Raw genomic sequence first — 17,808 nt, 5'->3', positions numbered from 1 at the left:
CAAATTTGGTCTTTACTTATCTTTATTCATCTGTATAAAAATTCTCTTTACATTATAGGTAAAACCTTTTATCTATCATCTCTTTATACTTATTATTCCAAATCTGTTGTTTTTCTTTTAACATGGTTTATGATATTTTCAGCTGTAAAAATTTACTAGGTTTTGATATAGTCAAAATGCCTATCTTTGAAATCTCTGGGCTTCCCATCCCTAGTTAGGATGGACTTTCCCTAACCCTACATTCACATATATCCTAAATGATTGTCTTCCAAGATTTTTATTTTTTACATTTTAGTCTTTTATACATTTGGAAATATTTCCACATATGATATAAGAATCCAATATTAGTATACAGTCTTTATGGGGAAGATAAACATTTTATTAAACTGTATATGTATAAACATATACATTTTTAATCAGCAGTGTTGAAAAGGAGGCTAAGTTTAAATTTCCTTATTAAATCATTTTTGGAATAAGGTAAAAAAAGGTAAATATGTATTATGTACATATCTACCATACTTATAAATTATTGACTAATTCACTTTAGCAAACATATGGCCTCAACTTAAAAATCTGGCTAAATCAAGTATGTTCTCATAAAGTTTAAGTCACAGGACTCAAACAAGACCAATGCTAGTGCAATAATAAAACAATCAACAAAAACTTAACTGTAATTCCATACACATACATACAACACCTATCATGCAAACCGGAATTTTTAAGTTAAATTCAGAGTTTTAAGCATATAATGTCCACCTGTGGCACATAGCATTCCCCATTTGGGTCTATGTTACTGCTACCATTATATAAAAGAGAGACCATCCAATACTTTGGCTCAGAATGGAAATTGGAAAGAGTTTTCCAAAGTCAGAATGACCTCAGATTTTTTCTAACATTCAAACGCGGCAGATAAGCCCAAAGTACTCGGTTTCTAATACTCTCTATCATTATTGTATTTTTCATTATATTCCTACCTTTGTTCATAAGATAAAATTCTGCATTGCTCATTCCAGCATAGTAAAACATCCTAAGTAAGCTGTTTGTTGTTTGGTTTCTAGATTTTTCTGCTCTTCCAGACGGTTCCCCAAACTATGGTGCCACCCAGAGCCCCATATAAAAGGGCCTCTAACAACACAGTGGGCAGGAGAGGGGCACTAAACTGGCCAGCATGAATCAGGATTCCTCCGTTTGATAGATAACAGCTGCTGCTTCCACACCAGCACAGTAAAGAATTCTACATTCTGGCTGGTTGCTTTTTTTTCTTTTTGAAACACCACTTTTGAGCTCCTTGCCATTTATTCTCAGAGATGACATTTTTGCCTACAGCTGTTTTTCAATGGAGTCCTGATGTGTGCGTCCACACACATCTCCAGCTCAATCCCCAGTGCCCCACTCTGAATTCCAGCGGCAAGTGCAGTCACCACCACACAATATACTACACGTGTCAGGTGGTTATTTCTTGTGCTGAGTCTCCTCTCGTAACAGGTTAAAAACTCTCAAGGGCAGGGCCTCCCTTCTATGTCTCTGAGACCCCCTTCAAGCATCTCACACAGCACCAGCAAACCTCAGATGCTAAGTAAATCCTCACTGATTGATTTATAAGGCACACTACCAGACTGTAAATCCCTTCAAGGCAAGGGTCTCATTGTCTCTGTAATCCCAGCAATCTGCTAGATCCCCAGCCGATGGCTCATTCATTTATTAGTTTAATAAGTATTTTGAGCCATCACTAATTCTCTACATTGGACAAGAGGCTTAAGGACTTTATGATGACAGGATCCTAAGGATATTTCCTTTTCAGAAAATGTTTTGTTTGCTTGCATTAAATCAAGAAGATAAATTTCCTCCGAAAGCAGTTTCCTTTAGCATTTGCCAATAATGGATGCTTTGTCATATGTTTCCACATAGAGCTTACCTAGTGAAAATATTTCAGATAAGAAAGCTCTAATTAAAACAAACTGAAGTCACCCTTTAATCTGGGAATCGAAACAAATACTAAGACTATAGTGAAGTACACCAAAAAATGGTAAGTGACATTTGCATCTAGCTTAAGTGTATCACTTTATAAACAAACTGCTTTTCATTTCTTTCTGCAAAAAAATTTTATTTTGTGCAGCATAAAGTTTCTAAGGCAGATTCGCAAAGAAAATTGTGCTACAAATGTGAAAGGAAATTGAGCTTAAAAAGTTGAATAGTAAGTAAGAACCTTTCATTCAGACATCAAGCCCCTTAGGCAGACCAGGGGAGAGGTGTGCTCACCAAAGGAAATCAGAACACTAAAGAGCTATGTTCTCATTGGTAAAACAGAGATGCTGTATGAGAACAGCAGAATGGGAGAGATCCTATAGAGCTGAAATCAAGGTCTACCAAGGCCATTAGCTTAGAAGCTAATAAACATGCTAAACAAATGATGTTGTAAGACTTAAAGCACTAGGCTCAAACCGTACCAGGAGTTCTCATAAAATCTGTCAGGCAAATTCTTTTTTTTTTTTTTTTTTTTTTTTCAAGTTTTAAAGAGAACACTAGCAAGGGAGGGGCAGAGAGAGTGAGAAAGAGAGAGAGAGAATCCCAAGCAGGCTCTGCACTATCAACGCAGAATGTCAGGGAAATTCTTGAGCCTGACGCCAGACATACTAAATCTGACCCGCTGGAGTTGGGTCCTCCCAAGTAACTCTAATGCATGTTAAATTTCAGAGCCACCAGCCCAAATTCCATGAATATATCCAGAAGTGAGGATGGAACGTGAGACAAATCTGGGTGTAAATTAAAGCTTGTAAGAAAGGGAATATCCTAATCAAGATAAACATTAAAAGTCATTAGACTAATAAAGTTTACAAGATCCTAAATTACACCTTAATGTGTATTATTTTGTGACCGCTGACTGAGATGTAATCCCCCACCATCCCACTGATGCCATTAAAGAATTTTAACGGTTGCAGAATATTCAGAGAGGTATGCAACCATCATCACCATCAGGTTTAGAATGTTTTCATCCCTCTAAAGATAAACCCTATTCCTATTAAATAATTCTCCCCCACATTCCCATTACTGAGCCGTAAGCATCCACTAGTATATTTTCAGTTTCTGCAGATTCACCTGTTCTGGACATTTTATATGAATGCAACTGTGAAATATGTGGTCTTCTGTGTCTGGATTCTTTCATTTACCTTAATGTTTTCAAGGGTCATCCATGTTGTAGCAGATTATCAGTATTTTATTCCTTTTTACAGCTAAACATTTTTCCAAGGTATGGACGTAGCATTTTTTTTTCTCCATTCACCTGTTAATAGACATTAGGATTGTTTCCACTTTTTGGCTATTATGAGCAATGGTGCTGTGAACAGTCACATACAGGTTTCAGATGGATGTATATTTCCTTTTCTCTTGGGGACACATCTCAGAGTGGAACTTCTGGGTCAAATGATAACTCTGCATTTAACTGCTTAGTGAGCTGACAGATTATCTTCTGAAGTGACTGCAACACAGAGACCTGACATGCTACCAGGTGGCAGAAGGAGCAGATCTGAACTGTCAAGAGTATTTGGATTCGTTGTTTAAATGTAAAAAGCAATGGTTCTGTGTCAACTTTGCCATCACCTGTAATAGTAACTTATCACTTTCACTGGATGCAAAGTAATCAGAAATACAAAAGATAATACAAAATGAAGAACTCATCTGCTTTGTACATTTTAAATTCTTTAAAATATTGTATACTCTCCAAGGGTAATTTTCCTTGGCATACAATATACAGAGTTCTCGTGTTATCAAACCCCAGAAAGGCAACAGAAGGATGTTCTGTGAAAAAAAAATTTGATTATTGTATCTTGGAAATCTAGAAAAACCATAGAAAATGAGTCACATGTCTACTAAAAACAAAACAAAACAAAACAAAACAAAGTTGGGGTAGATGTCAGGTAAAAGAGATAGGAGACATGAGATGAATTTTCCTCAAAAGGAAGTGCAGAACGTGAGACGACAGTAGACCAAATGGCATAGACAGAAGCAGAGACAGGAAGACAGAAGACTGACTGGCAGAAAGGCAAGCAGACAGAGGGACAAATAACGGAGATTAGATTCTATCATCTCCAAGGGTCCACAACATGCAAGGTGCTATTTTTAAGAGATAAAAATCAAAGACCTCACCCTTGAAGTCAAAAGCCTACTTGTGACAACAGCACATGTAAGAATGAGGATAGTAAAGAAGTGTGAAATACAGAAGCCTACAGGCTGAAGGAGTGGAAACTTGATCCTGTAGGCAACGGGGACAAAGCTTCTGAACAGGGAGAATAAATGAACCTAAAAATGGCAGACAGGAGAGAAAGGGAAACCCATCACTGGTAGGCAGAGAAGGCCCAGGCCAACTGGAACTAAGCAGCACAGGACTAGTACCCGGAAGAGATTAGTTGGGGCACGAGAGAATGGATGAGGACATGACAACAGTGTCAAGAGAAAACAGGCAACAGTTGCTATACTTCTGTGAGGCTGAAAGAAAGAAGGGTGGTGGCGAAGGATGGCTTCTAAGAGCGAGCCCTCCTTAGTGGGAAACAACGGGTGTACACCCACAGGGGCTCGGATTTTAAGAGAAACGACAGGCGGTTTCAAATGTGCTAAGAGACAAATCCGGAAATTTCCAGGGGAAAGCGTCTTTCAGGCCAACCATAATAAAGGTAGCATCAGTTTAGCAATTTGAAAACACACCTTAATCCAATAACGGAAGGTATGAGCTCCAACAATTTCATTACATGCAATTCCCCATGGAAACACTTCCATGCCGTTTAATTAAAATTAGGTATCACTGTTCTCCAAGCACTGGTGTAAAGCAAAGCTGGGGAGGAGGCAATACGGTTAAAAAACACTGCTTTATTTAAGTCGGCCACAGATGGCAAAGGAGTCTGAAGCAGAGAAACACTGAAGCGTCCACTCCTGACATCAGTGTGTCCACTTAAAACCTGGACTCTTTTTTTATGGTCACCATCCGTGCTGTGCTAATGAATTTAAATCTCAGGAAAAGCCCCCGGACTTTATCTGCTTTCATAGAATGCTTACCTCCAAAAGCTCAAAGCAACACTTCTTTATTCATCCTTGTAAAATCTGTTCAGGAAAGATTCCCTTTCCCTGAGACAATCAAATAAAGAGAACTGAAGGGATTTTTGACATTGGAAAATCTTCTCTAACTCATCCAGACACAGAAATTTGGATTTTATTATTTTGGCATACTCAGAAATATGTGCATTTCAATCCCTTCGCAATACTGGTTACCTACAGACATATTTACCAAATACTCTTGAGTAAAAATAGGTTTTGCAATTATTTAATTCCCTTCAGTAGTATTAACTGAATAAATAAATAAGTAGTAAATAATAGTTTTTATTTACTGAAGAAAGTTTCCAGTTGCTACTTAAAAAATGATAATTACCATCATCATCTATCATATTGTCCAAATCGCCAAAGTAGGATCATGTGAATATGAAGAAGCCAATTAGAAAAGCAACCAATTTCATAAATTAATTTTTTTTTGATTTTTTTTTTAACGTTTATTTATTTTTGAGACAGAGAGAGACAGAGCATGAACGGGGGAGGGTCAGAGAGAGGGAGACACAGAATCTGAAACAGGCTCCAGGCTCTGAGCCATCAGCACAGAGCCTGATGCGGGGCTCGAACCCACGGACAGTGAGATCATGACCTGAGCCGAAGTCGGACGCTTAGCCGACTGAGCCACCCAGGCGCCCCTCATAAATTAATTTTTAAAACCACACTATTTGACTGATGTTGTGAGAAGATGAAAACAGGTAGTAAACAGGTATTAGAGTTTGTTTTGGAGCAGTGTTGCCAGAAGTTTTACCTAAGATACCAAAGGTGAAAATGTGCTGTCTGGAAAGGCCAAACGAAATAAGGACGATGACAGTATCCAATTAATCAATCAAAAAAATAACCTCCTAATCTGATGAACCCAACAACATCCATCAGATGACAGCTGAAGGCTATCTCCATACATCCCAGAAAGAAAAAGAATACAGGTAATAACAAAAACTTTGGTGATAAACGTTCTCCTATATTCATTTTTAAGTGCATTCAATTTACAATTTTTTATTCCACCGTTGTAAATAACTTGTTATATTTATCTCTGTAATGTTTTCTCCCTTATTTTGGTGACATATTTATTGGTTGGTTGCCACAAAATGAGTTACAGAAGTATGTTGGTATCATTCATTAACCTGAAAAAACAAATTCAATTAACTAATATTTTGCTTGAGATCCTACTTAAATTTACTGAAGTGACACTGTCCACGTACCATGAGGAATACATGGCCTTTTACTTTTGATTCAAAACTGAATATAAAATCTGTGAAATTACAATTAGTTCACCACTCAAAATTAGTAAGTTGCCACCACTGGGGGTGCCCGGGTGGCTCAATCAGTTAAGCATCCGATGTGGCTCAGAGGTCATGATCTCATGGCTTGTGAGTCCAAGTCCCACGTAGGGCTCCGTGATGACAGCTCAGAGCCTGGAGACTGCTTTGGATTTTATCTCTGTCTCTCTCTCAAATATAGATAAACATTTTTGAAAATTAAGAAAAATAAGCTGATACCATCAACAATTGTGTGATAACATAAAATTGTTTACAAGAAACCCAAAATGCTCAGTAGACAAAAGTAAATTTTACATTAATTCTGAAGTCGAAGTGCTAATGAAGTTATCTGTATGATCCTGAAATAGAAATGGTCACTGAGTAACACATGAACACTTCCAGTTTGTTCCAACCTGTGTTTAACAAGTATTGTTAAACCTGTGTTTAACAGGTTGTTCCAACCTGTGTTTAACAAGTATTCAAAATCTTCATATAAAATCATTAATGACCATTCCTGACACAGTACCGTAGAGTAAATATAACTGAACCTCTTTCATGGGAAAGATCCCCAAGTACCAAGACCAACATTCAACATGGAGTCTCATTAGTGGAGAGATCAGAGAAATCAGAACATGGACAGAATCTTTACCAAGCTGTCTTCATACTGATTGGGAATTTGACATTTCGGATTCGCAACTTCTAAAAGTAAAGTTAGTGGGGAAAAAATGTCCAGTGTGCGGAGATTCCCAGCTCATTCAAACTCGCCATAACTAGAGTTTTGTTTTGTTTTTGTTTTACAAGAAATACAGGAATTGCACAGCTCAGTCTTCCTTCCAGAAACTTAAATGCCAGTTGTACCTAATAAAGGATAAAATATACACATTCATACCACAACCTCAAATCATTGGTAAACTCCATGAGTAGTAATGTTTCTAGTTAGTGTCGAAGGCCTCAGGATTCTACTTAGCTGCAGCATTTCACAGTTGTGTGCTTACGGAGAGTTAGAAAAATCATTTTCTGCAGGTAGAAACCTCCAAACCATTTCTATACCACATTTAACTAAACCTACATACCCAGCCTTTAATGCTTTTAAGTATGAAAAGATTACTTTCTATTTATAAAAAAAGAAAAAGAAAGTTTGCATATATTTTCTATTTATTTTTCTCTGGAGGAAAGGAGTGTTGCTTCTTTAAAACCCAGAAAGCATATATATCTCAAATTATTGTTACTGTCTGAGAACATAAACAATTCACCTCTCCAAGAAAATATGAGTAAGTTATTAAGGCATGCTTACAATTCTGTTATGATTGGGGAAAGATACCAGTTGTAGACTAACTTGTAACATTCACATGTTATATTTTTGCTCTGTTATATAAGACAAAATATAAAAGGGCACAAAGGGACTGAAAGTTATTATGGAGGCCTCTGTTAAAAATATCCATTAAAAACCAGACACACTGTTCTGCGTTTACCATTATGACAATATTCCTATCCCACTTCCAACAATGAGAGATGGTATTTTATTCAAGCAGTGAGAGCTTGTGACTACAGCACGCAGAGGCCTACTGAATATTATGATTAAAAGCTTACTTTCTAAGGACATCTTTGATTTAGTAATAATTGGCATTAATAAAGTTAAAAAGTAAGGAAACCAAAACTAATAGTCCTGCCTACATAATCAAAGCAAAGGAGAATCTGGTGAATTCAAGCATCTGGAGGTAAGTGAAAATAAATCTATTAAGTTAAACAAATATATAGATGTTAAAGTTGGCATATTTATATTTCTCAAGATTCCTAAATTTTCTATTTACATTCATATCCACACAAATTCTAGTCTATATTTATCTCTGTCTCCTCTCTCCAAGATGACAAAGCCTGCCTATTTCCAGCCAGTACAAAGGTAATACCCTTTTTATTATTTCTGCAATATTCTAAACGCCATTGAACAGGAAGTAATGTGCAGTGCTGAGAATCATGAATGAGTGCCAGTGAAACCCCAAGAAAAGGCCTGAAATTACCAAATGCATTTTAAACAAGATGTACAAAGTAATCTTTAAATAAAAAGACTAGCTCGGGTTTGTAACCACAATAAGTTACATATTCAATAAATATCTGTCTAATGGGTGATCCAGGCTGGTAATAATTAGAACATTTTAAACATATGTTACCAATCTATTTTTTAACATAACCTGAAGTTATTGACTGCTGAAAAAAATCCATTATACCTTATTTATCCTCTACTGTCTCCTGTTCTTAACTTCCAAGAACATCCCAAAGACATGATCACATTAGTCAGCAAGCAAAATACTCCTATGTTCTTAAAGGGAATGATAGAATACAGGAGGGGAAGGTGCATTTTTTGACACTCTCATCTTCAATATAAAGTTACAGAACAGTTTTATTTAATGGCAGAATCAAAAACAACTATTCTGGATGATCCTTTTATTTTTCCATTGACATCCACTACCTTGGAAATGTGTTTTACACATTGACCACTGATCTATAAATTTCAACTGTAGAGTGAAAGAATTTAAAGTATTTTATAATGCTCAATTCTTAGAGTTATTCATTTATTACTGATTGGGAAAAATAACAACCAACACTGGTATTTTCCCCTTTTCACTATTTAAGTTGCTTAAGAAAGAAACTTTCTGAAGTCTCTTAAGAATGAAAGAAGAGAGAGGCAGGTAACTTTTTAAAAGGTGAAAGTTTGGCAAACATATCTTGGCTGATTTCACTAACGCACTTTATTTACCATCCTTGGACAGTCTGAATATTTTTTCCAGTATGGCTCCATCAATGAGTCTACTCACCTCATAAAGACTACCCAAGTGTGTGTGTGTGTGTGTGTGTGTGTGTGTGTGTGTGTATTAACACATGTTAATACATTATTAACATAGCAGGAATTCAGGGTGAAGAAAGAGGAGGTATTTTCCTCATGTATATATTAGAAAGAATGTAACATATCTGAAATATTTTCATTATAGAACTATATGTCTAGAGGCTCCTGGCTGGCTCAGTTAGTGGGGCATGACACTCTTCATCTCAGGACTGTGAGCTCAGGGCATGCACTGGGTGTAGAGATGACCTGAAACCAAATCTAAAAAAAAAAAAAAAAAAAAAAGAAAAAGAAAGAAAGAAAGAAAGAAAGAAAGAAAGAAAGAAAGAAAGAAAGAAAGAAAGAAAGAAAGAAAAAGAACTGTATGTTTCAAGTCAGAAACACAAAACTACAAAAAAATAAAATAAAAATAAAGCAGACACAGGAACAACCTTTCTTTATAAGCATATTTATGTCTTAGTTTAAAAGCTACCTGCCCCCCCCTCATCTTAAACATCCTTCTATCCTTGGTGATCTTACCAAGCACCAACAGATAGTGTCACCAAGAGTCCGGGGGTGGGATTAGCAATCCCTTATTTACCACTCAATAAACAAAGCTAATGTAAAAGGGCTGGCCACGAGACCACAGAAAAGACCACATCTTATAAAAACCACATCCTTTTATAAAAAAAGGGGGGGGAAAGTCCATTTAAGGTTGGCGTGATGTCAAATGACCTACCAAATACCCAGACTGAAGTTTATAATGGTCCCAAAGTAATGCAAAGAACTAATTGAGGTTTTACAAGAAAAGCAAATAATGTATATACAGGGTAATAAATTAATGCTGAAAATAATCAATGGCAATTAAGTTACTTAAATTTGTATTTTCCTCTATTTGGTCTACACTTTTTCCTGTATTTGTTTAACATGTCCAAAATTTATTTTCCAAATCTATTTATATCCATCAAATTAATATCTTATATGATTTTTTTAAATTTCCACTGTTCCTCTGAAGTCACTGAAATGTCTTCTCTAAACAAGGGGGCCAGGGGCGCATGGGTGGCTCACTCGATTGAGCATCCGACTTTGGCTCAGGTCATGATCTCGCAGTTTGTGAGTTCGAGCCCCATGTCAGGCTCTGTGCTGACAGCTCGAAGCCTGGGGCCTGCTTCAGATTCTGTGTCTCCCTCTCTCTCTGCCCCTCCCACCCTTGTGCTCTGTCTCTGTCTCTCAATAATGAATAAATGTACAAGAAAAAATTTTAAATAAGGGGGGCGATATCAGTCTGAGGCTATATGGAATCGAATCAAAGGGAGTATCAATGCCTACCAGTAATTGATTGAAGCTACAAAGTACTAAGTAAGATCAAGACTGCCTATAAGAAAACCTGGCACCAGGCTTACAAATAAAACAGACCTTTGAGATCAATGCTATTTTACAGAGAAGAGAGAGCTGAACAATTCTCCACTTGCCCAGAAGCCTTATATGTAACTTCATTAGTTTGCTAGGACTTCTGTAGCGAAATACCACCGACTGGGTGACTTACACAACAGAAATTTATTTTCTCACAGTTCTGGAGACTAGAGGTCAAAGATCAAGGTGTCAGCTGTTTCTCCTGAGGCCTCTCTCCTTAGCTTGCAGATGGGCACTTTTTCTTACTGCGCCCTCACATGGCCTTTACTCTGAGCACCATGCCCAGTGTCTCTTCCCCTTCTTGTAAGGACCCCACCTAAGACCTCATTTAAACTTAATTACCTCTTTAAGGCACTATCTCCAAATGTTATCATATTGGGGCTTCAATATATGATTTGGGGGGAAACAAATCAGTCCACAACAATACACTTTACAGAGACTATTAAGATGTACACATTGGGACTGGGTACATTAGACATTAGACTGCAAGCACTTTAAGGAAAGGGCCTGTGTCTTTCTCACTGGTATACAATCCTTGTACATTGCTTGCCACAGACAATGCTCAGAAAGTATGGATGAGGACGCCTGGGTGGCTCAGTCGGTTAAGCATCCTACTTCAGCTCAGGTCATGATCTCTAGGGCCATGAGTTCAAGCCCCACGTTGGCGTCTGTACTGAGAGCTCAGAGCCTGGAGCCTGCTTCGGATTCTGTGTCCCCCGTGCCCCCTCTCTGCCCCTCCCCCACTCATACTCTGTCAAGATCTCTCAAAAATAAACATTAAAAACTTTTTTTAAATATGGATTAAAAAACAAAATAATGGATTTTTTTGGTCTTTTAGTATACATATTACAAAATGTAATGCTGGGAAACTTGGTATTTAAAAATGACCTGTCTTTAGAACATCAAGTGCAGCAATTTACATAAAGTACCATGGAATTAGAAAGTATAATACAAGATTTATAAATGCATTTCAAATATCAAGTACCAAAACTGTGGTACAAATTCCCGACATTCCCTATGACATTATGGTTACTAAAACAACACAAAGGCCTCAGAGCGGATCCTGGGAATAAAAATAACACAGAGGTCTTTAGTATCTGATAATATTTGTATTATAATACCCAGAATGATAAAAGATCTAATTCAGCAGAAATGGACCATCATCTTGGGGATGGGAATAGTAAAATACATCTCTGGCCTCATATCAAACAAAATGTATCTTGTTCTGTGCCACTAATATATTGAAATGTGCTCTATATTAAATAATCTTTTTGTAGTCTCCCAAATGTTTCCGTATGACTGGGACGGATCTTTTCTGCCAGCCTTATTTACAGGGACCACAGCTTGTACATAACTGTTTTACTTAATGGACCTGAACGAAGTATGCAAATTGCTCATCGGATCTTTGGCTCAATGTTCACTTAAATGTGCTCAAAGCATAAGTTCTGCGAAACACTAAGCATAGAAAATGACACAAATGGTGTCAATTTGGTAGTTCAATAAACTGTGATAGGCTTAACTATTACAGGATTCTTAAGTCTAACGACTAAGCTGCTCATTACTAGAACAGATGCCTCCCAGATCATCCTAACTTAAAATCTGAATACCCTAAAGCCTAGCATGTTCCCAGATAACATATCCGCTAGGTCTTTGCCTCAATGTATTCAAATGACAGGAACGTACATGATATTCTACCTATCCAAGCAGTCGTAACCAGCTCATCCCTAAAAGCTAAATCCATGGTAACTATTTAGATAGCAAGGAAGCCTTCCTAGAAGGTGTCACTTTCATTTCTGTAGACTCTGCCATTAGATGAATCAAACAATTCTCACTGTCCAGTTTCTACTAAACATGTTCAAAAGTAGCATATTTCCTCTCAACAGTGTTTCTCTTCTAGTAATTTAAACAAGTGTTTTGCACTACAGTTTCTCCTCTGGTATCCCATTCAAGTTGTACTGAACATCACCAGTAACCTCTAGACATAGAAAGAATGTAGACCAGATTTTCTCTCAGCCAAATATCTGTCTCCTAGCAAGGTGGTAAAGAGTCCATTCGTTACACCCTCTCACTATCTTTTCTACTTCCCAGGGGCGGCTTCTTTCCAAAGACTCCAAGCAGCTATTCTTGTAAAACTAAAATCTCGGAGGCGCTCAGCTTCCGCCAAAGACTAATACTACGGAAAAGTTCAAGTTACTTTTTAATCTACAATTGTACACAAATATTAACCAGTGGTCATCTATAATCAATTAAATAAAATTCCAGATGTAGCTGGCCTTGAAACACTCTATTGTAAAGAGAGGCCACTAAGCAAAGTGGGACGAACAATACACACAGAGACAACAGAGCTTATCTAACACCTAACAGTATATAGGGTTTAAAGGAGGACCAAGGAAAAATAAATGCTTCTAGATCCTTAAGAGCACAACATACAATACAGTGTGGGAGAAAATGACGATGGACTCCACCATGTTTCTCTGGCTGCTTCTCCCAAGCCTGCTCTTTCAGAAGTCTTTCACATTAAATGGGTTATTGTATATTAGACTGAAATAGAGAAAAAACACCACAGAGACACATTTGCTTCTTGTTAACGGGTTGCTGAGAAGAGCTGTTGAGTGTGACAATGTCTGCACTTCAGAGAGGGCCATCTAACACCTGAGCACTGCGCTCTGAAGGACTAGTACTATTAACTACAAGAAATGCAAAATGTCGAATTCACCCCCGGAGAGTTATCCAAAGGTGATGTTTGACTTACGTTTTCTAGGTTTTAAGTGGGAGTCCACCACCTACTTACTGTAAAACTAGAACATTTTGAGACTTTTTTCCCTTCTACTTAGTTTCCCGTGGGTAGTTAGTGCTGCTTAGCCTCCTGAGCAAGGATAACTATCCACAATGTTCACGTACTCCTCTCACGGACCACACATCAGGCTCACTTACACTGAGGCTTAACATCAAGCAAAAACACTGTGTGCGCGTGTGTGTGTGTGTGAGTGTGTGTATGCATGTGCATGCAAATTCATGTATAAATTAAACATGGAACAAATGTAAATAATCATACATATGTATGCATACATGTATACACATGTAAATACATATAAACATGTGTGTGCATATAGATATACATATATACATACATATACATACACATATACATATACATATATCCCATACTAACTTGGAATCCATTTTCTGGTCACATGAAAAACTGACAGTACTTGTTAGGAAACAGAACTAAATGGCCTACAGAATGAAGTAAAACAGGCAGTGAAAATGCCTACTGCCATGAAGCACACAGTCACATGGCCTGGCACTCACCATTTCCGGAGGATTTTCCTATGTAGTAGTAATATTTCATCCATTACCCTGATATTAAAAATACATTCAAAAATCGTTTCATAGGGGATAATTAAAAAGCAAAAGTTACAAGCATGAAGAAAGCAATAAAGAGAATGGTAAATAGTCACTAGGGACTGATTTTTCATTATAAACTGATGTTTAAAACTTTTATAATGCACACCTATTTCTATAGTTAAAGATGGAAATCTAGAGAACAGGACACCTGTGTGGCTCAGTTGGTTAAATGTCCCACTCTTGTTTTCAACTCAGGTCCTGATCTCATTGGCTGATGAGTTCAAGCCCTGCATCTGACTCCATGCTGACAGTGAGGAGCCTGATTGGGATTCATTCTCTCTCTCTCTCTCTCTCTCTCTCTCTCTCTCTCTCTCACACACACACACACAATCTCTCTTTGCCCCTCCCCACTCTCTCTGTCTCAAAATAACTAAACTTCTTTAAAAGAAATTTAAATAAAATTAAATTAAAATTAAAAAGATATCTAGAGAAAAACATTTATAATTCACAAAAATAAAATTAATTTACAGTTCTCACAACAAAATTATTTTAAAGAAAGGAGCTTTATGAGTATTACAATGAGAACATATGATAAATTTCTTGAGAGATTGTCAAAAGATAGGAGTACTGCTTAACTGCATGATTTTATATCCTTCTATACAACAAAAGATGTACCTTACCCATAATACCTTAATGAACAAAGAGGATATATTCCAATGACATATTTGTTAGCACCCCAACCATCAAACGCATAAAATCATAGATGCAAAAAAGGAATACATTGGCACATGAGCTATGTGAAAAGAATGAGAGATTAGTGAAAAAAATCAGTTCTAAATGGTTGTACAAGGACATACCAAATAAGCATCTGGGAGTCACAGAGCAGAGGGGGAAGAAATGAGAGACAGGGCCCAAGTTTAGCATAAGTAAAAAGGGACTCAACGGAGGCTGAGGATCAGCCTCTGATTCTCTGAGAATCAGAGAAGAGCAAAAGAGAGCCCACATGCATGCTCCTGCTAAGGAGTTCACATTAGGGGAAGAGGATTCCCAGGATCTAGAAAAGAAGCAACTGCCAGCATGACCTATAATCGCTACCCCCCAGGCTAGTCTCACAGGAGAGAAGAGGAAACACCATCTGAAAAGCACTTTATATCCATTTTCAAGGAGCTTATCCTCCAAGAGGGATAAGGGGACATTTATGAGTAATAGGAAAACAATACAAATACTATAAAGAAGATTCTGATAAGTGGGAGAGCTAAGGGAGCCCTCCTTCACAAGAGACAGCACTGGTGTCGGATCTTAAAGAATGAGAGGGAGTTTGCAATACACATAAAAAATCTATGTTGTGCAAAACAAAAAAAAAAATCATTTTTAATTAAATCAATCATTAATAGCTCTGGGAGAGGAGGCCAGAGAAAAAACCATAGTGTATGTAGAAACACTCTTTTTTTTTTAATGCTTGAGAGAGAGAGAGAGAGAGAGAGAGAGAGAGCGCACGTGCACGCCCATGCCCACGAGTGGAGGAGGAACAGTGAGAGAGTCCCAAGCAGGCTCCAGCACAGAGTCCATCGTTGGGCTCAAATTCATGAGATCACGACCTGAGCCAAAACCAAGAGTCGGACGCTTAACCGGCTGAGCCACACAGGCACCCCAGAAACATACTCTAAAAAAATTACTGGGGCCCCTTAATGGCTCAGTTGGTTAAGCACCCGACTTCGGCTCAGGTCATGATCTCACAGTCCATGAGTTCGAGCCCCACATCGGGCTCTGGGCTGACAGCTCAGAACCTGGAGCCTGCTTAATATTCTGTGTCTCCCTCTCTCTCTGCCCCTCCCCTACTCATGTTCTGTCTCTTTGTCTCTCAAAACTGAATAAATGTTAATAAATAAATAAATTAATTAATTAATTAATTAAAAAAATGGACCAGGACTAGCTGGTGAGTGAGCTGTAGGAATAGCGTTAAGGTGATTTCAAAATTTCAAGGTGATTGTCAAAAACCATGTTTCCCTGGAAATCTAACAGGGATAAAGTACTCAAACAGATACAGTGGGATTAAAACGCGGGTTGATACCAAGCATATTAAAGTAAACCAATCAATTCAACCAATCTACACCTAAAAGTGGCTTTTACTGAATTTCATTTATTTGAAGGTGTCATATTGGACACCAAAATGAGGTAGAGGTCCCAGTGAATAGAAAAGGAAGACAAGAAAACTACACAATATAAATTTGTTAACTTTGGTAGACCTTCCCCGCAAATAACCAGGTTAAAAACAAGCTTAGAGAATCCTGGAGTGCACAATTTTTAAAGCAAAAGGTTGATACAACAAAACTATTATTGAAGTTGCCTTATAGCAGATTTCTACATCATCTAAACTTTAATCTGATGGCATACTAATCACTAGCACAAGATCAGTTTAATTCATGGAGCACGTCAGGATTCTATTAAAAACTGCTTTATAAGCACTTATAAGTGTAAGGTATTTTTGTTTAAAAAAGAAAGCAAAAGGCATACAGACATGACCAAGTACATTTAATCACATACTACAATAATTTCAGCTACTTAAGAAACAAGGATGAGCAAGATCATCCTAAGGACTTGTGGCTCCCAGAGCCTCAGACCTGCCTTCATGAAGAAGTGTTCATGCCTCCGTGCTTCTGTCTGTGAATATCCTCAACAAGCAGTTACAAATGAACCAGAAGGGAAAACATGGATGTTTTTATAACACCAAAGACCTTGTTCTATTTTGACTCATGTATACTGCATGGGCAGTAATAGGTCTTTCAACCTAAAAGACCTGCCTGATTTGTCAAATGATGTAGGACTTAAAGCCTCATCAAAAATGAGCTGGAGTACGGGGCCCATACCCCCGTACTCTGGCATGATCTGAAGCTTTGTTGCCAGAGAAATGAAAAAGAAAGAAATCAAGTGAAGAAAACTAACTCCTTTTACAGGAGAAAACAAATCACGTTGGCATCAATGTAATCTGATAGTCTACTCATAATATAATTAACATGGTCACATGTTCTATGGGTCAAATGGAAAATAGAGAAAAGCTGTGAACTCACATTAAAAATGAAGATATTTTTGGGGCGTCTGGGTGGCTCAGTGGGTTAAACATCTGACCTCAGATCTCTAGCTTCGTTGGTTCAAGCCCCACGTTGGGCTCTGTGCTGACCGCTCAGAGCCCAGATCCTGCTTCAAATTCTGTCTCCATTGTGTTCTCTGCTCCTCCCCCCGCTCACTCTCTCTCTCTCTCTCTCTCTCTCTCTCTCAAAAAAAATAAACATTAAAAAAAATTTTTTTAATGAAGATATTCTTTAAGAAGTCAAACTCCTAAAAACCTGATCTATGGTCTATCTATCACCTCATCTCAGGTAAGTAAACGTTAGATTTTTTATTTCTTCGTTTGTTTTTTTAATTTTATGTAACTCAGATCTTTCCAAATACCTTTAAAGATCCTGGTTAGCATGGTGACCTCAAGTGGAGAATAACTGATCTACACAACAAGAAATAAGCAGAATCCTTCAAACACAGACATCCTTATTTTTGTTCATTTAACACATATTTCAGGATGAGAAAGACAATTACTGGAAGAGAAAGCCTGACCCAAAAAAAAAAAAAAAAAAGGTTAAGAAATCTGAGGACAATATCCATTCACAAATGCCAATAACCTCTGATAGTTAACAGAAAAGTTAGATACTAACTACATTTCTATCTGCCTTTTTATCCACCTACCTATCTATATACTTAGTTTCTATCCCCAGATCAAACTGGGTATATAAAAGGCTGGGACAAGTAGAAATAAAAATGACCCAGGCCTGTAACCAAGAAAATCACTGAAACTTCATGAAGTATTAAAAAGAAAATACATTTAAA

The 17,808-nt window shown here is 37.4% G+C and overlaps 1 protein-coding gene and 1 long non-coding RNA gene across 12 annotated transcripts in view; both read right to left on the bottom strand.

Moving 5' to 3' along the window:
• Positions 1-17,808, bottom strand: part of TPK1 (thiamin pyrophosphokinase 1) — a 354,405-nt gene that overhangs the window by 246,814 nt on the left and 89,783 nt on the right. The gene's annotated exons all lie outside the window — the stretch shown is intronic.
• LOC131508805 (uncharacterized) lies at positions 6,141-7,464 on the bottom strand. The gene is made up of 2 exons (XR_009260159.1): positions 6,813-7,464; positions 6,141-6,763 (listed from the first exon to the last, which is right to left on the bottom strand). It is a non-coding gene; the product is annotated as an uncharacterized LOC131508805 (long non-coding RNA).

Source organism: Neofelis nebulosa, chromosome 4 (assembly GCF_028018385.1).
Source record: "Neofelis nebulosa isolate mNeoNeb1 chromosome 4, mNeoNeb1.pri, whole genome shotgun sequence".
Classification (NCBI taxonomy): domain Eukaryota; kingdom Metazoa; phylum Chordata; class Mammalia; order Carnivora; family Felidae; genus Neofelis; species Neofelis nebulosa.
This window is presented reverse-complemented; position numbering and strand designations above follow the sequence as displayed.